Raw genomic sequence first — 27,864 nt, forward strand, 5'->3', positions numbered from 1 at the left:
ATTTAGGTAAACTTACACACATCACATTTGTCAAAAATCACTGAAAAATCCTGCAGTGTGATATAATTCAGTTTGTTCCAATGTAAGTGATCTTATTTTTGTAAACTGAAGTTAGTAGAATTTTTCTTTATTCAAATATTGATGTATTATAAATTTATTTTTTGATTCAAATATTTTAAAGCTAATCCATGATCAATATAATCAACATATGATTCTAATTTTTTATATATAAAATAGCTGTAATTACACATAATGGGACTAAGAGGAAAGTTTTAGTAATTCCTGAAAATCAAAATGATTAAATTATCTAATTTCAATGATTATGGATTAACAACTGCTTACCAAGTCAATTACTGTGTTTTAATTCCTTTATCTCACTTGGGAAGAGAGGTTTGTTGTTAACCCACTACTTCAAAAATCTAGGATCCGTGGTAAATGTGAAAAAATGACCTGTTGCTCTGATTATCTCCTTTCTAGCTGCTTTTCCTGCAATATAAGAGAGAACATTTTGAGATCAGTATATATTTCCATTAATTTTCATCAGGCAGCTGCATATGAAAAATATAGAAAGTCATTTTAATTTTGTTTTGTTTGTTTTAGACTTTATTTCCTGGTGATGAGACATTTTAGTTTTGTTGAAAAAAGTTAACAACATGTAAAACCTTCAGAATAGTTTTTATGTAAGTAGTCTATATGAGACTTCCCTCACACACACACTATCGTGCATTGCATAATATAATTCAATATGTGATATCTTTCATTAATAGATAACATTTAATAGGTCAATACGTTAATAGATTAACAGAGCGTCCAAAATCTCCCAGTTGAGAAAGCTAGAGTTTCTCAAATACTTCTACTTTGGAATGCAGAATTTCATCTCTTGAAATCTACAACTGATAGTAATGCTATCAAGTGTATAGATATATTAGCAACTTTGACAACTGTAGTTATAGAATGAATGACAAAAATTAGCCTCAAGGGCATTCATGTCAATATTTGTAATGTGAAACACTTGACAGAAAATGTACATGATCAACAATTAGAAATTATGGTACAAGTAAAATAAGACATTGAAAAAACTTTTAAAAACCAAGCTACAAAACAGTCTTTATAAAATTAACATATTTCAAGGGGAAAATGCATATTTGTCCTTGTCTAAAAAGACAAACACAAAAATGTTAAAAACAGATTATTATCTGTGAGTAAATTATGAGTGTTTCATTTATTCTCTTTTGTGTATTTTCTCACTATATTTCTAGGAGGCTATAACATCTGTAAACTTTTACAAATCAGTTGAAGAGATTTTATAAAAAGTGATTTTGTAGCTATGAAATATTGCCTTTGCCAATAAAATCTTGAAAACAAAAAAGGTTATTTCTTTATAAACCTAGAAGCTAAATATGTTGGCTCCTTTCTCTCACTAAGGATAATATAAATTGTTTCCTGCGCATATACATTTTATCATCTGCTTAGAATATCATATTTAATACATGTGAGTACTAGCCATTCAATATTGTCAATTTGATTACTTCATTTATTACAACCTGACAAATTTTTAAGGTAGCCCTTCCCTAAATCCCAATTTTAAGGAAAAAAATTACATAAAAACACTATATTAATCATGGTTTGCTTAAAGAAATTAATCTTATTTAGAAATACTAAATATAACGTTTCCCATCAAAGACTACTATATTATTAATTACTTGAGGATAATATGCAAAACATTTAAATCAGAAAGTGTGTTTTAGTAGAAAAATATCTTAGGCTAATTTTCAGAAAATTTGAATTGTAATTCTATTTTGAAATAAGGAGATTGATTTTCTGCGTAAGTCATCTTCATCTTTATAAAAATTAGTTTCTTTACCTGGAAAATAAAGTTCATATATTTCTAGAATTATTGCCCATAAAGGTACAAATTTTTCTTTGCCTGATAATAATGTTAAATTTCCTGATTAGTGTTTCATATAATCTTGATAATAATTAATGATCTAGCTTTTACAGTTGTTCTCAGTTTGACTAAGCCATGTATATATTGAGCATCTGAAAATACAAAATTCAAAATGTTCCAGAATCTGAAACTCTTTGAGTACCTACAGGATGCCCCAAGTGGAAAATTCCACACCTGACTTCATGTGACAGGTCATAGCCAAAAATTTATTCCATGCAACAAAGTTATTAAAAATATTGTATAAAATTACCTTCAGGTTATGTGTTACAGGAGTATGAGTTTATGAAACAAAAATAAATTTTGTGTTTAAATTTGCGTCCCATCTCTAAGGTATCTGATTATATATATATGCAAATATTCTAAAATATGAAAAAACAAAATCTGAAACACTTCTGGTCCCAAGTATATCAAAGAATGAATATTCAACCTGTATTTTATTCTGTATGTATTTGGCAATTCTATTATTACACTATTTTATTCATATTCTTTTTTACTTTTAAAATTTTATTTTATTTACTTTTTACATAACTTAGTATCACAACAGGATTTTGCATTTTTGTTTTGGTTCATATTTTAGCAATATTTTTGGGTAGCTTGGTTTCTCCAGGAATCAGAAATGTTATATTTCATACATTGTTACAGAGAACTAGGAAGTGTAAAGAAGTCATGAATTATTTAACTCTTCAGATATGATTTGCATTTCCCTAATGATTAATGATTTGAGGATTTTTCATATATCTATTGGCCATCTGTAAGTATTCTTTTGATAAATGTCTATTCAGATAATTTGTTCTATGCAAGTATGAAAATATCACATGTACCTCAAATATATACAATCATTATATATCAATAAAAGATATGAGCACTTCCTCTGTCTACAATTTGTCTCCAGAGCAATATTTCTTATATCAGATAAACTAAAAGAGATCAACATTTGAACACATTAAGGCTAATTTCAATATTTGTACAATTTGTTTTCCTAAAAGCCATATAATGCATTTTAATACTTACTGTTATATGCTTATTTTTTCTTTATAATGTATTTTTCAATTTTTAGCAATAGGACCAAACTCTCCAATAGCAACGGACTAAATAGGTGAGCACAGTTTAATTTCTGCTACATATTAATTTTTGAAAATATTATATATAGGCTTTAAAATATGTGGAACTTTTTGTTTTGGAAAAAAATAGGCCTAAATCCTTTTCAAGATATTACATACTCATTAATCTGTATAATTTGTGTCTTAAGGACACCAATGTGGAGATTTTGTAACTTAAAACATGGTTCAGCCTGATTTTAAAATAAAGATGTCTTTCAAAAAAGAAGAAACACAGAGCAGAATCAGCATAGGAAATGATAACAGGTCTTCCTTCAATCATACAATAAATTTAAAGCAAATGGCAATGATATGTTAGGGCAAAACACACAAAAAAAAGAAAGGAGACAGCAGGAAATAAACAAATTAAGACATCTCATGATGGTATGCTAGCCTATCAAAAGGAGAAGGAAGTATTACTGTCAGACCATATATATGTACAGGTTTTCCAAATTATAGCTTTGGGAGTAATAAAACATGAAACAGACATGAGTCCCTTTGAGAGGAATGATTTTTATATGAAGAAAACTAGGACACTTCTGAAGAGCCTGAGTGTACTTGAAAGTAAAGACTTGCCATCTTTGGATAGGAAGAATTAAAATCACACAGAAGTCAATAAACTCTAACAATTTATGAATTCAAAATAGACTCCTACAGAATACCAATAAGTATTTTTATGAAAGCAAACAAGTAGATTTTGATGTTGCTATGGAAAAAAATATATAAGTAAGAACAGGGAAAAATTGTAAAATAAAATAAGAATAGCCTTACTAGATAGGATAATACACTATAAGCCTCAAAACTTAATAGTATTGGCACATAAAAAGAGAGAAAATGAAACAGGAATATTATGGCCCACAATTGGGAATCTAGTACATGTTAAAGACAAACTTTCAAATCAGTAAGCTAAAGATGGACTCTCAAATGTCAGGTCAAATAGGTATAATTTGTAAAAGAAATAAAGATTAGCTTAACTCATGCTTCACACCATACACCCACATAAACTACAAATGAACTGTGAATACAAGTAAAGAAACTATAAAGCCAACTGGGTGCAGTCACTCATGCCTGTAATCCCAACTTTGGGAGGCTGAGACAGGAGAATCACTTGAGCCTAGGAGTTTGAGACCAGCCTGGGCAACATAGTGAGACCCCCATCTCTACAAATAATAACTTTAAAAAACCAAGTGTGGTGGCATGTGCCTGCAGTCCCAGCTACTTGGGAGGCTGAGGCAGGAGGATCACTTGAGTTCAGGAAGTGGAGGCTGCAGTGATCTTTGATCTCACCACCGTACTCCAGCCTGGGCAACAGAATGAGACCCTGTCTCAATAAAACAAATAAACAAACAAACAAACAAAAACTATGAAGTCCTTATTAATTTTGTTGTATGGGAAACCTTTTAAATAAAACTTACCTAAGTTCAGATCCCATGAAAAGATAAATTTGATTATATTAAATCCTAAGACATTCATAGTGGAAAATGATGTCATCAAGGTCAAAGAACAAATAACAATGTTATATAAAACCATTATACAGATAGTAGATAGGAAACTGTACATGTATGTAGTGCCAAAGTATTATTGTACAAATTGCTTTCAAGTTATAGAGTGGAGCACCAAGCAGTGCAACCGAGCATTACATGGTCATCACCAAAAATTTAGTGTTCAAGCTTAGCTTCAGTAATGGTGGTTCAAGCATGTTATGAGCCTCCTTGGCTGATGCAATATGAAGTCCACAATATCACCTTGAAGACATTCAAGAAACAAACAAAAATTTGAATCCAACAAGTTTTCAGATGCACATTCATATTTGCAGAAAACACAGGGATAGAAAAATACGTCATACAATATCTCAAGGAAACAACCAGATAAATTGAGAAAATACATCAATCTGCAGGGCTACCAGCCTAGTCTGTTTATCAAGTCTTTGAAACAAAAACTGAGCCAAAAAATAAAAATATTGTCCCAGGGGAAAAAATGTTAACAAACTTCTGGAGAAGTTGATTGAACAAATTTATGTACACACAATCACATACATACACCATACATACACACACACTTGCACACACACACACACACATATATAGTTGTTTTTTTTTAAAGAGAGAGAGAGACTTAAGGGACATAATAAGTAAGCACATATGAGCCTGGATTGAATCTGGCTTAGCTAATCCAGCTATGAAGGATAGTTTGAGTAAAATTGAAGAAGTCTGAATCTATAAAGTGAATATATTAATATGCAAAAATAGTGATAATGAAAACAAGCAAATTGCAAAACAACTGGAAACTCTGATCTCATGCATATAATTATGTATACACATATGTAGAAAATTTAAGTATACATAAGTTTTTAAGGATATCAATAAGGTTTTAAGACTAAAACTACGTGTATGATCAATACAGATTTTACTTGTTTACTTTTGCTTATTATTTTTGTCTTTTCACATTTAAAATGCATAAATTTTATAATAATAAAAGGCTGCTTTTAGTCTTTTTGAAAAATGCATTGGTTCTAAAATGTCAAAAACACTGCTCCTTTTTAATTTTTATTTTAGGTTCAAGGGTACCTGTAAAGGTTTGTAATGTACGTAAACTCGTGTCACAGGGGCTTATTGTAACAGATTATTTTATCACCCAGGTATTAAGCCAAGTACCAAATAGTTATTTTTTCTGACCCTCTCCACCCTCTCACCCTCCACCCTCATGTAGACCCCATTGTCTGTTGTTCCCTTCTTTGTGTTTATGAGTTTTCATCACTTAGCTCCCACTTGTAAATGAGAACATGCAGTATTTGATGTTCTCTTCCTTTGTTAGTTTGCTAATGATCATAGCAAACTACAGCTTCACCCATGTTCCCACAAAAGACATAATCCATTCTTTTTTATAGCTTCACAGTATTCCCAGTTGTATATGTACCACATTTTCTTTATCCAATCTGTCATTGACAGACATTTAGGTCAATTCCATGTCTTTGCTACTGTGAATAGTGAGGCCACGAACGTTTGTGTGCATGTGTCTTTAGGGTAGAATGATTAATATTCCTCTGGATATATACCCAGTAATGGGATTCCTAGGTCAAATGGTAGTCCTGTTTTTAGCTCTTTAAGGAATCACCATACTGCTTTCCACAATGGTTGAACAGATTTACACTCCCACCAACAGTATGTAAGTGTTCCTTTTTCTCCACAACATCACCAGTATCTGTTATTTTTTGTACTTTTAGTAATTGCCATTCTGATTGGTGTGAGATGGTATCTCATTGTGGTTTTGATTTGCATTTCTCTAATGATCAGTAATATTGAGCATTTTTCATATGTTTGTTGGCTGGATGTATGTCTTCTTTTGAAAAGTGCCTGTTCACATTCTTTGCCCATTTTTAATAGGGTTATTTTAAAAACCCTTCATTTAAACATTGTGTTATGTCCATTGGTCATCCACCTGAAGAAATATATAGGTATCTTTAACATGTGATTTATAATTCTCCTATTTCACAAGATGCAGTTGTGTATGTTTTCATAAGATTTCAAAACCTGAAGAGGAGCAACTGTAAAAGTCAAATTGTTGCACATTTTATAGGATAATTTGATTTTGATCTGCATAGGAACAAGAATTCTAGCAGAACTGTTGAAGCTTTTAAAATTCTGTTGTCCTTATTTTCCTCCCACTTCTGTGTTTTAAACTTTAATGTTTTGAGGTGAGGAAATGATTATTTTATGCACATTTGAGGTACTTTGTCTTACTTTCCTGGGCTTCTTGATTTTGTGAGCAGTTTTATCTTTTCCCAGGACTTAGGTCATGTAGTTTGCCCTCATAAATATTTAAATAGGCATTAATAATATTATTCACATATATTTAATAGCAGCGCTTCATAAAAGTAGAGCTGCTGCCACCTATAAATCTAAGTGACACCTTTTGATGGATAGTGTTTTGAGAGGAGCTGTAAAGAACAAAGTAGCAGCCTGACAGCTGCAGTAAAGCAAGCATACCTTCGTCCCAGGACAGGCCAGTGATTGCCACTGGAGGTACAGTCTCCAGGTGGTTTCATTTATCTCTCTGATACCTTTCAAATACCTCTCTAGCAAAATGCCTCAAGCCAAAACACTCAGATTTCCAGGTGTGGTCTTATTAGGAGGATACTGTAGAGGTGTGCACAGCATTTTCAGGAAATAGTTCCAAAAAATCATATTTTTAGGGGAATAGTTTAATCATTTGCCTTCTAAAAGTTGACTTCCAACAACTTCAGTTAATCTTGTGTGGTCTGAATCATTCAGTATCCATCAAACATTCAGGATCAAAACGAAATTATCTTTAATCATGCTTTCCACTCTAAGAATAATCAGATTATAGGGACTCAATTTTAAACTTAAATTCTAATGGAAATGAAATGTATAGAATAGTTTACCAGAATTATTTTTATTTGCTAAATGAAACCTGTTCAAACAAAAATCTCCCTGTGGAAACATTTATGGTGCCTATGAGTGTTTCCTCATGTTCCCCCAAAATATGCTTTACTGGTAGCCAAGAATGAAAAGTAAAATCACACACACACACACACACACACACACAAACACACACACACACAAATGTACTTTCTCTCCATGAAAGTAACAGGATTCACAATTATATTGCATGATAATCGTCCACACATATTACAAAGAACAGACAGGCAAAATCGTTTGCTGAATGTAATCTCCTCTAGTTTCTTTCTCCTTCTCCCTATGGATGTGCTCTAGTCAGTGTGTGTTTTGCAGCTGTATCTGCTCCAATGTGGGGGAAGCTGGGAAAAGATATTAAAGAGCTTAAAGAAGAGAAGGAAAAGGTGAATGGAGATGGATGGTTTCTGTTTTGAATTAATAGAAAAACTAGCAGAGGACCATTTCTCCCACCTGTATCTATATCAGTGCCATTTATTCCAATATGGAAATAATCTAAACTGATGTACACAGAGAAATAAAAAGGAAAACAAAATAATCTATGGCCAGGCAAGTAAAATAATATCCTAGTTTACTCATTTCAAACTATGATAAACCACACAACTAGAGAAGCACTGTCACTCTTCTCTCTCTTATCTCTGACTTATTTGTCTTCTGTATTATGTGTTTTCCCTCCTTTTGTCTTTCTTAATTCATTACCTTTTCTTTTTTATCCATTTGCCAACCCTATGAATGGGTGGTCTGTTCCATGTTTCTAGACAAAATATTCTTGCTTAGATGTGATGGGTGACATAAGGTTTGTGTATTCAAATACCATTTTATGAACTGTTCCACACTTCCCATCCTCAGGATCATTAGTCACAGTATGTGTTCTACGCCATGTACAGAACGTCTCAGCTGATAATGACAATAGTCAAGGAGCATTTTGAGTCTTTTTCTTTTACTAACAAAGTATCAATATCCCCCACAATTTTTCCCTTGTGATTCTACTCTTTCCAAAGTATAAGTCTTAATATACAAGCAACATTGATCTCTTTAGAATTCCCAAAATGCGTTTTAGTAAACTGACAGTTTTTCAGGATTAACAAAAAGAAAGCTTATTTTGTTTAAAACTGAGTTTAGTGATGAAAAATTGTAAACAGGCTAGAATTTTCAGATATATTATTTCAGATTGATTCCACTTTAATTATGCATGTCATCTGCAGAATAGCATAGTATACAAATTTGACAAAAGGAGAAAATTATCATAATTAAGTCTCAGGATTAAATGTAAATTATTTTATTGATATAAATTATTATTTTTATAATAACAATTAGATAAAATTTTAACACATCCTTGAGGGAAAAAAACTAACATCATTTTAGGGTGATATTTACATAGTCAATATAAGACTGCCATAGATTTTTATGAAGCCTTCAAAAAAAATCCCAAGAGAATTTAGAATTCTTGGTATGTTGATTTGTTGAAATCTTAAGAAGAGAACATGAAAATTACACAATAGTGGAACTAAATAGAGATTATAAATTTTAATATAATTTGAAATTCCAGTTTATCAAAAATGCTTTTATAATGTTCTGTGATCTACTTGGTCCCCAGCCACTTATTTCACTTGGACAATAAGCATTTTGGTAACTATTCCTCAAAATGTTCCCTTTTGGATCGTGCCTCCTGGTATTCACACCCCTCCTCCAACATGAAATCTTCTCTGGCCCCATGTAACTAAAAAATTGTGGCATAAATAATGCTGCATGAGTTTTAGGCTAGCTTTTAAGCTCTGAAACTTCTATCTTGCAATACTCATTTGTTGTAATACACATGTAAAAAGTCTAACAATAATAAAATCACCAGGCTAAAGAGGGGATGATGCCACGTTGAAAAACAGGTACTTACGTCCAGGTACAAAGCATGTGAGTAAAAGAAATATCTTGGATATTCCAGCTTCAGCACATCTCAAAGGGAGAAAAAAACTAAAGCTGCAAACTTATGGTCCTATGCAAGCTGTCCCAGCCATCTCCAGGCATTGACCTTTACTACTTTTGCTAAGGCCCCAGAAAGAAAGCTATCCCTACCAGGATGGTTTGATTCCTACCCCACGGAATTATAACCAAAATTAAATAGTTTTTATTTTATGTCACTAAATGTTGCATTAGTTCATTATGCAGTGATAAATAACTGGAACAGATTTTGGTTTCTAGATGTGGAATAGCTGCAGGAAAAATAAACAATAAATAAATAAAATCAAATAGCCGAGCACGGTGGCTCACGCCTGTAATCTCAGCACTTTGGGAGTTTAAAGTGGGCAGATCACCTGAGGTAGGGAGTTAGAGACCAGCCTGACCAACATGGAGAAACCCTGTTTCTGCTAAAAATACAAAAATTAGCCGGGCATGATGGCGGGCTCCTGTAGTCCCAGCTACTCAGGAGGCTGAGGCAGGAGAATCGCTTGAACCCAGGAGGCGGAGGTTGTGGTGAGCCAAGATTGTGCCATTGCACTCCAGCCTGGGAAACAAGAGCAAAACTGTCTCAAAAAAAAAAAAAAAAAAAAAAATAATTAGCTTTCAGATCAGACTTGGGAAAAAGCTGGAAGAACACTGAAGAAATGGCATTATAAGCTGGAAGAGACTCAAAGAGGCTGTTGGCGAGGCTTAAAGAACAGCAAAGAAAAAGTTATCAAAAGCTGGAGACAAGGCACAAATTATGCTACACAATGACAGAATTTTAGAAACTGTTATCCATGGTAAAAAAGGATTATAATGATCTTGAGGCTAATTAAGGATATTTCATCACTAAATATCAAAAATTATAATCTTTTTTTGGATGTGTATAATACAGAAGAGAAAGAGGTTTTATAGAAAAAGTTTTCACCCTCTGTTTCTTTGAGTTTGACTTGTTTTAATATACAGAGGCTGCGAATGGGGGGATTGAAGAGATACTGATCAAAGGACACAACATTTCAGTTACGCAAGAGAAATAAGTTCAAAAAATCTATTGTATATCATGGTGACCACAGTTAATAACAATATATTGTATATTTGAAAATTGCTGAGAATGGATTTTGATTATTCTCACCACAAAAATATGTGAGGTAATGTGTATGTTCAATAGCTTGATTTAGCCATTCCACAGTGTATACATATAACAAACCAACATGTTTTACACATAAATATATGCAATTTTTACTTGTCAATAATTTTTTTTGAAAAGGAAAAAGAATTTTTTCAGTTTTTAAAGATAATTTAGAGGATATGTATAGAAACCAGGGCTTTATGGATTCAAAAATAAAGATCTTCCTTATCCCCACCAAAATATTCTTAAACTAAGAAATGGATGAAGATAAAATCCAAAGTTAGGTTCTTTGTAAGGATTAAAAGTGCTGCCCTATAAAAAATTTCTGCTATTCAAATGACCTTGTAAGGGTCTTAAGGACATACCTATTGAATCTTTTGTTAAAGGCCGTGAGGACTTTAAGGGAGTTGTACCACAACAGCCTTACATAGGGCCCAAAATAGAAAATGACATGTCTAAAAGAGACTTGTGGTTGTGGCTTTTGTTTTATGTAATAGGCCTCAATATGACTAGTGTAAAAAACACAGAACTTTATTGGAAGAAGCATTGCCTGTTTGACTAAAAGGCCCAGAGCCAGTAAAAAATGAAATGATACTTCCTAGAGAGAGAGGTGACAAACTAGATCTCAGAAATTCCTGCCATCCCAGTCCAGGTGCCATACCCCATGAGTACAAATGTCCTCAGAGGTCACAGCCTCAGTCTCCATCTAACTGCAACCTAATTGTATGAGGGACCCTAAGTGGGAATCACCCAGCTGAGCCTGTCATTCCAAAATTGTGAGTGATAATAATACATTGTTGTTTTAAAACAATAAGATTTTGAGGAGGTTTGTTATACAGTATCAGATAATGAGAATGAGAATTATCTCTTGAACAACCTTTACTAAAACTTAATTGGTAATATGGAAAAATTATAAAATCTATTAGAATAGATATTTTAATGCCTACCTGAAAACTTAGTGTATACAAATTTGAAAATTATGTTTTTCATGGTGTTAGTGAGTTATTCAAAAGCAATAGAAGCATTCCCTGATTAAGTTTGAATGATGTGGAAGGAGGGGAAAGAGGGGGTTAAATAGCATGAGGAAACTTTTCCAAACATTTTTGACCAACAAAAGCCTTTTTCAAGATGCATTTCATGATTTTAATGTTATTATTTGAAATAAACATTAACAAACACTGCTATCATCTCTGGGTCACAACATACAGTGAGTACATGAGCACTGTTTAAAAGCTGGAGATGACGTGGTAAAGGAGATGAAGTCTTTAGACTTAAGTAACTTACATTTTATCAAGGTATACTATGTTTAATCAAAGCTAATTTGACCTCTTAAGCAAATTTATCAATGTCAACTCTAATCTTAACATACAATCCAGTCATAAGCTTAAGGAAGACTTAAAACATGTTAGTCCTACATGTTATAGCAGAAAAATACATATCATGTGTTCTAATTCTGGCTCTATTGCTAGCATCTTCAGGTGTCAATTTTACCTATAATATGAGATAATTAGACTAAATTATCTCCAGTATTTCGCTCACATCCAGGAGTTTCAGGGCAACTAAATTTCTATACACAATGTCTGTGGAACTCATATCTTTGAATGGTACTAAATATTTTTTTAGGGTGGCTGATATTGCACAATAGCATTTAAGATTATCTTTGTTTTGATTCTTTCCAAAAAATTACTTTAAAATTTATCACAACAAAAAGTAATGTATACCATTCCAAAAGATCATACCTGCTAATACCAAATGAGCCAGTCCAAAAGAATATTTGCCATATCAGTCAAGAATCTCCAAAATTGGAAAGCATCAAAATCTCTGATTTTGTTGAATACTATTCAATTATTATTTCATGTACTCTACTTCAATTTCAGCATGAATCGCAATGTTTTTGGAATTTGAGTTGAGAATATTAGCCTATATATTAATTATCTTAACCTAGCTGCACAACTTACCTTTAAAACTTGAGAAAAGAATAGATAAAGGAGAGATGGGCAAGACTGCCAATCTGTATGTTAGCCAAACTGTAAAAGGTCTATACAGAACCTAAGTGTAAATGAAAGTAAAAGTCATGTTAGATGGCTATATGTGAAATTTGAAATGCAAAATGTACACAATGTTTTTCTACACATTTTTATACCAATAGAGTGTTGGCATTTACAAATGTTTTGGAAGTTTTTAATATAGTAATTTTTTTTCTCAAATGAAACCAATTTTAGAGTCCAGTATATTCTAAACACAGATTTAAAATATCCCTGCTTTGGTGCTTAATGTTAGATGTCAGATTGACCGGATTAAGGAATACTTAGAAACCTGGTAAAGCACTATTTTTCAGTGCATCTATGAGGGTACTTCCAGAAAAGATTAGCATGTTAGTGTGAGTGAAAAGGCAGGGAAGATCCGCGGTCAATGTTTATGGCACCATTCAACTGGCCTGGGACCCAAAGAGAACAAAAACAGAGGAAAGAGGAAGATGTCTATCTATCTTCTGGAGCTGGTATACACTCTTCTTTTCCTGTCTTTAAACATCAGAATTCCAGGGTCTCAAACCTTTGGACACCAAGACTTACACCAGCTAGCATTCATTCTTAGACTAAGAATTATACTATCAAATCCCCTGGTCCTGACTCCTTCGGATTTGGGCTGAGCCACGCTACTGACATCCCAGAATCTCCAGCTTGCAGATGGCCTGTCATGGAACTACTCAGTCTCCATTATCATGTGAGCAAATGAGCCCTCAGATCTAGTCACTTTCAATAACACTTCCCTGTGATCTGAAATTGAATGAGAAAAAGAAACAATGTGTTTATCATAGGTATGTTTTTTATAATGTGCTCTATTCAATTTCCAAGTAAATATTTTATTCACTTTTATTAGTTTGCAGTCAACTCCAATACAAAGAATTCAACTGGGAATCACTGTGTTTATAAAATCGTAGAGTTGGAAAAGGCATTGCGGGTACTGTTATCCAAATTTCTACTCAGTGCAGCCTTTTCAATTGCATTGCTTCTGCATCTCATCATTCTCAGGTATCATGCAAGCCCTAGATCTTTTCCTAAGCATTAGAATCTCCTCCCTACACTATTGAAAAACTTCATGCTAAGCCACTTCATACAAGGTGACTGAAAACCTACTTTTAATAATTTACCCTCAAAAGGATCAGGGATCCCAGATTAAGATTATTACCCTTCCCATTTTAAAACCAAGAAGTTTGAGAGATTTGATAACACTCATGCTGTCTCCTTATATAGTGTCTAAACTTAAGGTAGATTAGAAGTTCCTTTAAAGGTATAAAAATGTTACATTACTAAAATTCTAATCTAAAAGCCCAAGTTACAGTAGGCATAATGAAAGAAGAAAAATAGTAACTGTAAAAACAAATACGTTTTCCCTCCTTTTTACTCACTATATTTTTTTCTATTGTTATGTCTCCATTCATTCATTTTCAATTTAGCTCCTTTCCCACTACCTAAATCAATCTACTCTTATTCTGTAGCTTCTGCATCATATCAAACATGTGATTCTATATTATAACAGACAAAGGATAAAATGGCTCATCAAGTCTAAGTTAATGAACCACCAGAGAATTTTCTTATAAATAAAGAACTGAAAGATGGCCAGGAAGTAATTGCATTTTTACCCTCTCATATATCACTCCATTTTTCTTAATAAACTGTTTTCTATGACCGCAATAATCTGTATTGGTTCATTTTCACACTGCTGATAACAACATACCTGAGACTGGGTAATTTATAAAGAAAAAGAGGCTTAATGGACTCACAGTTCCACGTGGCTGGGGAGGACTCACAACCATGGTGGAAGGTGAAAGGCATGTCTTACATGGTGGCAGACAAGAGAGAATGAGAGCCAAGCAAAGGGGGAAACCCCTTATAAAATCATCAGATCTCATGAGACTTAGTCACTACTAGGAGAGCAGTACAGGAGAAACTGCCCCATGATTCAATTATCTCCCACCGGGTCCCTCCCACAACACGTGGGAATTATGAGAGCTACAATTCAAGATGAGATTTAGGTGGGAACAAAACCAAACCATATCAATATTATAATGTTTTACGGATAGTTATCTGTGAATATTTCATGGTAACTATACTAATTGCAACATAAAGAACAGCAAGTGTGTCCAAAGTACAGACAATTTCACAAACCAGGTCAGCACCATGAAGTGACAATGACTCTGAAATTCAAGTTTACACATTAGCATGCTCTTAGGAAAACTCCAATTTGAAGATAAAATTAAGTATAGGAAACTAACTGTTGTAATCAATATTAGTATTCTAATAAGGTTATGCTCATAAGAAAAGCTAATCTACTGAGAAAAGTAATTATATATTTGAGAAACTGACTGAGAAAAATAACCTATGCATATGTCCCAAATTTTAAACCACCATGTTTCTTCTTTCTAATGGATTATGACATATTTATGTAGCTCCAGAAACATCTACTGCCCAGAAATATTAATGTAATCATTACCAAAATATTCTTGACAAGGAACTGAGAGTTTAGAATGACCAAATATTTATGTCATATCCAACTTTATTGCTTGAAAATGGACATAGCAAGTGCACAATATTAATGTCAGTCTAACAAGATTATATAAAGATTAAAACAAAAATCCTTCATCTGACCATATTTAGTTTATCATTTCTAACAATTGGCTTTCAGGCTAGCCAAATGATTTCCTCTCTTCACCAATATTATGTCCTTCATATTCTTATAAGCAGGTATGTTGTTTAATAAGTCTTTCCATATTTCCTTGTAATATTTTGTTATAAATTGAATCATCTACCTATTAGTCATTTCCATGAGTCCTGTACACATTCCTCACCATTTGTCAACACCAGTAAGAATAACCTCAGCACTTTACACTTGGCCTTACCTAGCTTCATTAAGATTGTCACCTACCTCCCCTGAACTCACAGACCTAGTTAACATGGTATCAAACACAACAAATGGATTCTTCTCTTCATATATAATTAGCTACCTGCTCTCATTGTGATTTCAACATCTGATTTTGATCATTACAATGTTTTTAGTATAGAGTACGCAAACTATGTATTTTACAAACTAACAACAATTTTTTCTGTTACTGTATGATATCTGTCAAGTTGTTTCTTCTAATAATATAAAAGAAAATCAATTTTATCTTAGTCCATCCAGGCTGCTAGAACAAAATGCTATAAATCAGGTTACCTAAAAAAAACAGCAATTTATTTTTCACAGTTCTGGAAGCTTGGATGTTCAAGATCAATGTGCAAAAAGATTCAGTGTCTATTAAGGGCCAACTTTCTCGTTCACAGACACTACATTCTCACTGTCTTTCTCATGGTAGAAGGAGCTAGATAGCTCTCTGAGGTCTCTTTTAAAAGCACAGTAATACCAATCATGAGGGCTCTGTCCTCTCAAAAGCCCTATCTCCTACTATCATTACCTTGAGGATTAGGATTTCAACATATAATTTTTTTATTGTTGTTGTTGTTTTTTATTTTGCCGAGATGGAGTCTCGTTCTGTCTCCCAGGCTGGAGTGTGGTGGCTTGATCTTGGCTCACTGCAACATCCGCCTCCTAGTTTCAAGTGATTTCCCGCCTCAGCCTCCCGAGTAGCTGGGATTACAAGCACCCACTACCACGCTGGGCTAAATTTTTTGTATTTTTAGTAGAGACGGGGTTTTACCATGTTGGCCAGGCTGGTTTCGAACTCCAGACCTCCAGTGATTCACCCGCCTCAGCCTCCCAAACTGCTAGGATTACAGGTGTGAGCCACCGCACCTGGCCTCAACATATGAATTTGGAGGGGACACAGATATTCAGATCATAGCAATTTTCTGATATAAAAGTAGGAATATTACTGTTAAACAAAATTTTGCAAGACCTATAATAGTTAAGAACAAACATAGTAGCAAAAGGGCTAATTCTTGCCTATTATTCTACTCTCTAAATTTTGAGAATCAAAACTTTTCAAATATCCTTTTATAAAACAAAGAACGAAACATTGCTACTCTATATGTGAAATTTATTTCAAACTAAAACTATCTTAATTCTCACACTAGAGCTTTACTTCAGTAAAACGGAAAATGATTTTTTAAGTTTTTCATCCATACAGAGAAATCATGGCTTATATAACAAGAAAAACATTACAGAAAAGCTCTGTTATAATTTCAAATTCATGCAAACGGTAGGCTCTCATTGCTTCACCACGTTATGCTCTTTTCTCTTTTTGAATATTTTCTCTTATTCACCACCCACCACCATCTATCAAACTATCGATCTTCCAAGGTCAATTCAAATGTCACCTTCTCTATAAAGTTGTTCTGCAATTCTAGCCAGAATAAATTATTTCTGAAACTATGATTTGATAGCACTTTTTTATGGTTATGTAGAAACATTATTCTCCTCTATTAAAACATAAATTCTGTCATTAACAGAGTCTATACCTTACTAATTTTGTAGCTTAGTAACAGCTAGCACAAATATGTAGTCATCCAACTATCAGTATATTGCTAGAGCTACAGAGTCAGGGATAATAGCATGGTTAAGTACCCAGCATAAGAATAAAAAGGGGGAAAAGTCCATATCAGGGTCCATGGGTTTGGTGAGCAGGTGCCCCTAAACATGAATATGTCCCATACCAAAGCTGGAATAAAAGTTTGTGATATTAACATGAAGTAATCTCTACATTTTGTTTTGTTGTTTTTTGTTTTGGTCTCTAATAGCCATCTCCATTTGATCCAAAAAATTTGGCACCACCTTTTCTCTAGAGTAAGATTTGGAACTAAGTAAGTTGTTGATAAAATGCTATTTTAGAGCCACAAGGTGGGGGGACGGGTGCAAATTATTGATTTCTGACTTTAAAACTGTAGCCCATAGGTAAAATCAAAATACCGGAAAAACTATGTAATCCTAGAAAAAAATGTCTTGTCCCGCGAACTTAATCCTCAACTTCTGAGATTCTTAAACTCTTGTTGAGTTGGGGTGAGAGGACAGGATTTGTAGATGTGAAGGAAAACAATCAGTTTTGAACACGGAGGGGACTTGTGGCTCTCAGATGAAGACATTCGTTCAAGTTTGAGAATGAAAATGTGAACAGAATGTGAACTTCTTGTTTACATCGGAATTTGGCAGCCACACCTAAGGTTGAAGTGACAGCAGCAGAGATAGCAGTGGGTGGATTTAGTCAAATGACTGCTGAGTGCAGCCCACTGAAATTTCCAGAGACATTCAGTGGCATCAGTTGCCATCAAAGTCCATGAGTTGTTCCCTTTTAATTATCTCAGTTGACCTAGAAGGAGGGGGTACACACTCCTTCTGCTATACAGTGTGGCAACAGATATTGGAAGTTCCAGAGAAATTCTCCATCCTATTTGTCTAACATCTTTCAGGCCCACAAGCTGAGTGATGTAAGATGATTTTATAAGGCTTATTTCTGAATCAATGTGATGTTCAAACATGTTATGATGAAGTTCTACTAATCTGGTTTGCAAACCTTCCACAATATTTCTTATGTAGCCCTTAAATGTGTGATGGCTAGAATGTGTGATTTTTTTATTCCATGAAAAATTACTAACATGTCAAAGAATGTATTCCAAAGATGATTTTGCTTTTACTTTTCTTTTCATCTTTTTCTCTAAATATCAACAATATAGACACATTGAATCCAAGAAACACTGACATCACATTTCTCCACATGCTTACAAATGATAGCTAGGGAACAATAAGCATGTTTAGAAATATTTGGGAAAGGCAGACAGGGGCTGGCTGGAAGTGATTTAAAGATTTATAAGATTAAAGTGATCTGAAGAGTTTAATAATATGAGTTAGGGAGTGGAATTCAATAACAATATGGCTCAACTTGCTCAGATGCTGTGTCTTGCATTTCTTGACATTAACAATCTTTACTTTGTCCACTGTAAAATCATGAATGTTTGGTTACTCAAATGATTTTTCCAAATTCCCTCGGCTCTCCTCTATCCAATTATTTTTATAATACAGTGCCTTGAATATCTTAATGGAGTAACTGGCACAGGCTCTCCTCTCTGTTAATATTGGATCATCAAACACCTTCATCGCTACAACAAGCTTAGGGAGACAATTAGAGTAAATATTTTTGCAAGATGCTTGAAGTGAAATAACTTTGAGTTATTCTTTATATAAACTGATCTATTTAGGGCTTCCTAATGAAAAGAAGGAATGTGCATTGAATATAGAAAAGCAAGCTACTGTTGGGAACAAAAATGTACTTTCACAAGTGTCATATTTTAATCAAGCTTCTAGAGAAAAATGATATTTTTCTCCTTATTTAAACATATTAGCACACCCACACATGTGTCTGTCACTATAGAGGATTTCAGTTGTGACTGTTCATTTTGACTATTTAGCCCTAGTGCCTTGGGTTGTCACTCACATGGACAGTATTCTTATTGTCTTGGCTAGAAACCACATTTTTTACTTTTAACAAAGGTCTGGTTATCTTCAAAGTGTCAAATGCTTTATACTGTGAAGAATGCTTAGCACCTGGGCTTCCAATTGAAGCTGAATACAGTGTCAGAGAAAGCTGTGATTACTGTAAGAAATTCAGGCTTCAGAATTGCTTTACTGTGGTATATCATGTTCAAGAACAGATTTTCTATATGTTCCATGAAAGTAGCTGACTATGCATTCCACCTTTATTCATAAAAATCTAGTCTGTTTTACAACTGACAGTTGAAGTTTATTCTGCTCATTTTTAAAAATTGCCTCTAATTAAAAATTAAATGAGAAACATACTTCTGGCCTTAAATTTCTATAGAAGACTGATGCTTCAGACATAAAAATAACTAATCATTCTATGATTCTATGTTCCTCTTTTTCTTATTTTTTTTCTTCTTTGCTTCCTCTATGAGTAGCAAACACAAAAGGGCATATTCCTTTGTTTTTGTTTGTTTCATTTCACTTTGATTTTATGGCAAGAATGGTTATCTTCCTTAGAGACTCATAAAATAATGTATTCAAGATTTTATAGTAATTTCTTTAGATATACTATATATTCAAGTTTTCAAAGACATTATCTCTTTCAAAAACAGTATCTCTTTTATTAATGAAATTCAGAATCCATAATTGATAAATTATGCATGATGAATTCAACTAAATATAAATCAAATAACCTATAGGTCAAAACACATTTATGCAAACACATATGACAAACTAACACAAAATTATTTATAATACATCATAAACAAAGAGGTAATGCACTCTCTATATAAAGAATCCTATTAAATAAATTAAAAGAAGGCAAAAGGAAAAATGGAAGATGATTACTTACTGTAACAGTATATGACATATAATAAGATGATTAAATGTTTTATGAAGCAATGGGTAAGCAAATAACTCTTTGGACAATTGTCCAAATATTTCAATTAAAAGCTTTACTTTTTCTGATATATAAATTTTCCCTTTATATTATCACATAAATAGGAAACGTAGAATGTCTTTTCCTATTTACAAAAAAGACCAATATACAAGTGTTAACTTATGAATCACATTATCTCATTTTAGCTTAAGTTATAGCTATACTTTTATTTGTTACAGAAGAATTAAGAGACATGATAGATGATGAAGATGAAGATAGATAGATGATTACTAGATGTAAATTCAATTGTTGTTTTTAGTTCCTCACTGCCTTTTTCAGTTAGAAGACCTTTCAGTGCACTAGCGTGGATGGAGTATATTTCTCCACTTCATCTATATTGGGCTTTGCCCATGGGAATTGCTTTGACCAGTAGAACATTAGCTGACATGATTTAAGCAGAGAACTCAAACATGCTTGAGTGGTTTGGCATGGGTGGCTTGGCCTCCTATGCTCCTAATACCTGGATAGCTGCTTATCAACAAGAAATGTAGAAACACACGGAGCACACCTGAACCAAACCCACAGCCTTGAGCTGGAACCTAGGCTGTAACTATTATGCAGAATCATGAGCAAATGTGTGTTTGTTATTATAAATCACTGAATTTTAAGGTGATTTTCTGTACAACATTATTTCAGTATGAGTTGACCAATTTTTAAAAATGGTACCAAAAGTAAAACACTGCCATAAACAACCCTCCCCTGCCCCAAAAGAAAATGGCTTCACAATTTGGTAGGGAGTGTTGAAGCAACTATTAGAAAAGAATGAGAAAATTGTAACCCATATTATATGGCATCAAAATACTTTCGTAAAACCATCACCTATGGAAACCTAGAAGTCAGAAAATGTATTTAATGAACTCCTGGCACTGGGCAAGTTTGTTGCCCAAATTTGGCAGTATGTCAATATCATAACTGGCTGTTATTAGTTGCATGTTATGGTATCTCCAGGTGTATGAGTTCAATGAAAAACTAGCCAGTTTGCAAGTGGAATTTCAAGGAAATATAGAGATTCCCTTCCCAACAAGACTACTTTTCCAGATAACCACAGGGTAGTTAGCATTAAGTTGAGAGACGCGTGAGAGAGAGAATGCAAAGAAATACTTTATGCTTGAGAATTAGTCCTAAGAAAGAACTTTTGGCATAGTTACTTGAGAGAAACAAGTAGATCAGAGGCTGGGCACGGTGGCTCATGCCTGTAATCCCAGCAATTTGGGAGGCTGAGGTGGGCGGATCACAAGATCAGGAGATCGAGACTATCCTGGCCAACATGGTGAAACCCAGTCTCTACTAAAAATGCAAAAATTGGCTGGGCCTGCTGGCACGTGCTTGTAGTCCTAGCTACTTGGGAGGCTGAGGCAGGAGAATCGCTCGAACCCAGGAAGCAGAGGTTGCAGTGAGCCAAGATCCCGCAACTGCACTCCAGCCTGGCAACAGAGCAAGACTCCATGTCAAAACAAACAAACAAACAAACAAATCAGAAGCCTAAATAATTTTTTAGTAAAATGTATTCTAAAAAACCCCACAAGCTTGTATCTTAGTCATTTGATTATTTAAGAATAATTGAAATTTTTGACAAACATTGAGTGTCTGAATTTATAATATGAGGACTTTTCTGTAAAATTTTTACAGTACCTGATGAGAAAAAAAATTATGATAATTGTTAAATAGTAAGGCAGATCTTTTTCAGGTCCAGCATGATAATTGTAGGGACCACAGCAATGGGGTTTTGTAGGAGGGGAGACAGATTGGACTCAGCTCCAAATACAAGGAAAAGTATAGTGAAGGAACAGAGTGGGGCTCAGTGGACGTACAATTACTAAAAGCAAATATCAAGGATAAGGAGGGATTACAGCTAAAATGACTTAAGAGGATTCTTGCTGAAAGCAGGCCACGGTTATCAGAAATCACCTAGGGGATGGTGGAGGATGAGGAACCCAATCAGATTTGAGAGCAGTCAGATAATGAGGGTGTTCAAGGAGATAACTTTGTGCTTTGTCATACTCAAAAAGGTTTAATCATCAAAACCTATTTCGGCTGTGTTCATGGAGTATAATAAGCAAGGAATAATTTTCTAGAACATGAACAGAGGACATGAAGAACAATGAACAAGAGAATTGCTCCCAGAGAGCAAAATATGGATTTAATTCAGGAGCTTCCCCCTTGCCTCCTCATCCTACCTTAACTAGGGCAGAATTACCTCCAAGTAAGTGATTATTAACTATATTCTTCAACATCTGAGTAATATTCACCTATATAGGTCCTGTCTTCAAAACTATATAATACTCAGGCTAGTGAGTAAGATGAGAGGAAAGTGATTTTCAATGCTACAAATAAACTTTTATATATGTTGAACCCTTTGTGTTTAATCTCACCTCCCACATAGCTACAATCTAAGGTAAACCTGTAAAGGAAAAAATGTTATTCACTATGTGGAAGGTCTGAGTAAAAACTTCTTCCTAAGAAAAATATAAGATTTCATTATCTGGTAGCCTTCTAGTATCTACAAATATTTTAGAGATATTTCGACTTCTGAATAAATACACAAAAATATCAAATGTTCTGATTTCAAAATTAAACTGGACTTGCTAATAAGATGGATTGACTCATTTACATATGCTGTTTTTAGAATAAAAAGCTAAAAGACTTTCTTTATAATTCCTTTTTAAAAGGAGTTTAATTTAATAATTATTATACATAAACTTAAAGGAAAAGTTTCTAAAAGAAAGAATTAATTGTCCTTCTTTTGATGTTTTCTTACAAACTAATTTGTATCTCAATAGCTTTTTTCTTCTAGAATTCTATAGCTTTTTGTTAAACTAAATAGATTCAAATGATATTGTTTTCTCAGTTTTCTTATGTTAAAAATAGTCTCACAATAGATACCAGAATCAAAGAATTATACATAATAGTTCATAAGAAAAAGGGTGCTTTTATTTTAGTTTGAGGGAAATTGATTTGAATAAAGTCCAGTTTTTATCAAACTGTATTCAACTAAATTGATTCTCTCTACTTTAAATAAAATTTTCATACTTCCTTTCTCAGTGTCTAAGACATTTACATAGACTGTTTTGTAATGCTGATTAAGTTCAATGCTTGCTAAATACTGTGGGAATTAAAGTCCATGAAATCTTGTTTTAACTATTATTTGGGGTTTTTTTGGATCTAAATGTCTCATTCTATGCCCCCCCACACACACTTCATATAAGGGGGTGATTGACATTTTTTAAAAAAAAGAGTCACTTATTTGGGTAACTTTAAGATTCTCTTTTCAAATGTTTTCATCTCAGGCCAAGTGAATGTGAAGTTCTATGTTGGTATAAAGTACCAAGAGTAAATTACATTTTGCTCCATAGAAGGACACCATATTTAGATTTTATTTCACTAAGTAGAATATCCATATCAGCAATTTAACAAAATGGAAATACCTCCCATTAACATTTTTACTACTGAGGAACTAATTTGTATTATTTTATGTCACCCCTTAGAATATATTTAAATCTCAGACTTGTCAGCTACGAAAAAGATCATTGAAATTTTGTGCTAAAATCCTAAGCTACAGTTAAAAAAAATATATTTTAAATGACTTCAGAGAGAATTTATCAACAAAAGGAAAAAAATGTTTATAGTCATAGTTTCAGATATTTTTAATTTTTTTATATTTTAAAATATTTTTTAAATAGTGCTTTGAAATGCATCGTGAGATTTTTAAAAATCTGCCATCTGTAATATTTTTGTCAGAGGCATTTGAACCAGAGCAACTCCATCTTGAATAGGGGCTGGGTAAAACGAGGCTGAAACCTGCTGGGCTGCATTCCCAGACAGTTAAGGCATTCTAAGCCACAGGATGAGATAGGATGTCAGCACAAGATACAGGACACAAGGAGCTTGCTGATAAAACAGGTTGCATACAGTAAAGAAGCTGGTTAAAACCCACCAAAACCAAGATGGCAACAAGGGTGACCTTTGGTTGTCCTCACTGCTACACTCCCACCAGTGCCATGACAGTTTACACATGCCCTGGCAATGTCAGGAAGTTACCCTCTATGGTCTAAAAAGGGGAGGCACCCTTTCTTTAGCACACCATCAAGAAATAACCATAAAAATGGGTAACCAGCAGCCCTCCGGGCTCCTCTGTCCATGGGGTAGCCATTCTTTTATTCCTCTACTTTTGTAATAAACTTACTTTCACTTTCTGGACTCGCCCTGAATCCTCTCTTGTGCAAGATCCAAGAACCGTCTCTTGGGGTCTGGATCAGGACCCCTTTCTGGTAACATTTTAATCAAATTCATGTGCCTTCTCTCACTGGAATATGTCAGGAGAGGTGTATTCCCTCTTAAAATATTTTATTTTCCTGCTTAAAATATTTTGTTGGTCCTGAGATTGCAGATACACCCTAATATGGTGGGAAAGATGATTTGTTCTCCATCTGGGAATGTTTATGTTTACCTTAACTATTGATGAGACTTTTCTCTAATAGCTACCAATAGAGCCTGACCAGACAGACACTGTGTGCATGCCAATAAAAAAGAAAACTGGCAGCTAACATAACCCTTGAAACAAACTCTTTTCTCTGGCTATGTGGTCTTGCATTTGTCACTTGGATTTGCTAACAATGTTTACACTATACAATTATGAATCATCTACTAGTTTGAGTCTTCAAATAGCAAATAGATGAGAAAACACTCTGTCTCCTTGTAAAGGAGTTATTTTGGTTCTCTTTGTGATTTAAATATAATTGATGTATACAGAAATAAATAACTTAATTGTTAAGAATTTAATATATTCACTTAATATGAACATAATTGTCTAAATTTAGATAGCATATTGAGTTGTAAAATTTACCTTTCAGGTTTTTAGAAAATCAAAGACTAATCTGAAAAAAATTATTTCTATACGGCAATAATATACAATTCTGACCATTACTATTCTTAAATTTAGAAAAAATAGGGAAGATCTTTTATTTTAGCTTACAGTTACTTTGTTGTGCCATAAAATGGTGAAGACAATGCTGTAAGTCAAACATATGTCTCTGTTTCTATAACACACTGGAAGGAAGCTGAGAATACTCCTCCATTGATGTACTTGGAATTGAGGATGGATTCAAGAAATAATTCAAGGGAGGTACTGCAAAGAGTTACAAATCACTTTCCTGTAGTAGAATGCCAATGCATTTGGAGATACATAGCCAGAGTCTATTTGACATGTTTTATGCATGAAAACTTGCTCATAGAAGGGGGTTGAAATACATTACTAGATATTAGAAATGTTATCTTTTTCTAAAATAATTGTTATTGGAATAACAGAAAGTACCAACATAAGCTAACACAGGTTCCAAAAATATGGAGACTTTGAGTTTTGGAGACACTGGCAGGAATCCTAAGCCTGAAGATGCCATAGAGAGAGAAAATGGCTAATGGCTCTCAGTTCCACGTCCAACAGCTCACCTTAACCCTGTGAAAAACCACTAGGTGGCCCAAAGGTGCTTTGTTTGTAGTGTGGGAAGAACTTCAGCCTACAGCAAAAAGGAACAGGTCCACAAACAGATACTTTTTAATTCCTTTTATCTATCCCCTAACTTTCACTGGGCAGCATAAAGTAAACACATTAAACTCAACAGAAAAGAAAAGGTGATATAAATTCACAAATAATCACTTAAGTACAAATAAAATACAAAGTTATTACTTTACTCAAAGCGATTTTGAAGAAAAAATTGTCAGAATTCAGGGTACTCAGCAAGTTTACCTTTAGGTATATTACATAACTTTCACAGAGTTCTATATGGAAGCATTGACAAGGTTGTTCATTTTAATGGTGTTCATGGAAGAAATGGATCATCTGGGTGCCACGACCAAGGGAATAGGAGAGTCAAGACTGTTACATACACGTGCTAGAATACCATTGCAATATTCAGAGTCAAGTAAGGAATTTTACATGTGTCAACATTATAGATCTCGAACATATAATATTTTCAGTGAAAAATAGTAAGAAATGCAAAGTATTTATAATTTATGCAAAGTAAACATGTACAATTAAATTAATACTTTATAAAAATTCTAAATAAATCTGTAGAGAAGAGATTGCAAGAGTGTTCATTTAATATAGTAAAATAGGTCCCTGGAGTGGGTGAAGAAGTGAAAAATTGTTTTTTTTTAAGAAGAATATAACCAGGATACCAAAGCAATATCATTAGCTTTTCCTCTGTAACTTGTACTTTATTATTAGTAATTTTGAAAGGAAATTGAAAAGAAGAAATCCCTTGCAGATTAGAAATTTATTTTAATTATCTCTTTATTAGTCAAATAAATGATGTGAAACAAACCTCTGCAAAACCTGAGTAGCTTATAGCAAAGAGCGTTTATTTTTTCTCACTTACAGATTTGCAGTTTGAACTATGCAGCCCTTCATCAGGTTCCACATTTACACAGTTCATGACCACGCTTAAGGCCGAGTTCAATTCAGCCCACATGTCTCACACTTCTTAGGTCAGAGGTCCCCATGGCATTTTCATATGATAATATATCAGTGGAGTACAAGAGGTAAATCCAAGAAATGCGAACACTTTAAGAATCCTTCTTGCATGGTATTTCATAAAGATTTATTTAGAGAAAGCTGATTATGTGGCTGAGACCAATGTTAGTGGTATGAGGAGATATATCACTTCATTTTAGGTACTCGAAAGATCCCATGCAGAAGAGAAGAAACAGGAGTGGGAGTGGAAGGGTGGGATTTTGTCTACTGCTGCAAAATTTACTTACCCGGTCCCAACCCCCAAATTTTCATACATTCAAAAAATCAGGCTTGAAGACTAGGGCTTTATGATCTACCTCAGACCCAGATGAAGATCCTCTTGCTCTGAAAACCAATTAACTAAAAAGACAGACTGTCCTCCACACAGCATTGGTAGAATAACTCAATAAACATTGTCATTTAAAAAGGACAGTGAGAGTCACATAGTAACTATTGTTCCACAGAAATTCTGAAATTCTGGAGGTCAAATGTTGCAAGGTTTACCTAACACATGAGTAGGTAAACATGTCCCTTGATCAGGCCTCTTATCTGCTTCCTGAATATAGTTCCTCAGAACATTCTTCCCCAGGATTCTTGCTTTATTACATGAGGCACCCCTTTTAAATTATCGCCCTTGACCATATCTGAAAAGGGCATTGAATTACACATTCTTAATGGCTGAGTGGCTTTGTAAGCCCATATTGTGCTTGTATGAAGTTAGAGTCCTGTAAGTATTTTTATACCTGGAATATCAAAGGGGTTTTTTTTGCCAAAAATTTTGAAGGTTTTCTGGGTTTTATTCAAGTCAATTCCATAAGCCACAAGTCTTTTTGAGTCATACCTTTCCCTCTGCACTTATTTAATGAAGCTTGGAACATATCAGGTTCCTGTAAGCCATGCACTTCAGCTTTATGGGATCCCTTTTGTCCAACTAATAGAATCTGCAAGGTACCACCTTAATCCTTCCAGAAGTCCACTAATGGTTATGCCAGCTACACGCTTAAGTTTGTTAGGCCCTGAAGCCTTGTCTTAATGGTAGCACTCTGCACATGTTCTTTGTTTCGAGCCTGTGGGTTTTTTTGTTTGTTTGTTTGTTTTTCTCGAGATGGAGTCTTGCTCTGTCTCCCAGGCTGGAGTATAGTGGTGTGATCTCGGTTCATTGCGACCTCCGCCTTCCAGGTTCAAATGATTCTCCTGCCTCAGCCTCCCAAATAGCTGGGACTACAGGCGCAAGTCACCACGCCCGGCTAATTTTTGTATTTTTAGTGGAGATGGGGTTTCACCATGTTGGCCAGGCTCTTGAACTCCTGTCCTCAGGTGATCCACCCGTCTTGACCTCCCACAGTGCTTTGATTACAGGCATGAGCCACCGCACCTGGCAGAGCCTGTGTTTTAATGGCATGAG

General features: G+C 34.0%; 1 long non-coding RNA gene across 1 annotated transcript in view; it reads right to left on the reverse strand.

The window, feature by feature from the left end:
* Positions 1–338: 338 nt before the first annotated feature.
* LOC134810547 (uncharacterized) overlaps positions 339–27,864 on the reverse strand; it is a 48,653-nt gene continuing 21,127 nt past the window's right edge. Inside the window, exon 4 of the long non-coding RNA XR_010158893.1 lies at positions 339–486. This is a non-coding gene — a long non-coding RNA (uncharacterized LOC134810547). The remainder of the gene's footprint in view (positions 487–27,864) is intronic.

This window comes from Pan troglodytes, chromosome 6 (assembly GCF_028858775.2).
Source record: "Pan troglodytes isolate AG18354 chromosome 6, NHGRI_mPanTro3-v2.0_pri, whole genome shotgun sequence".
NCBI lineage: Eukaryota > Metazoa > Chordata > Mammalia > Primates > Hominidae > Pan > Pan troglodytes.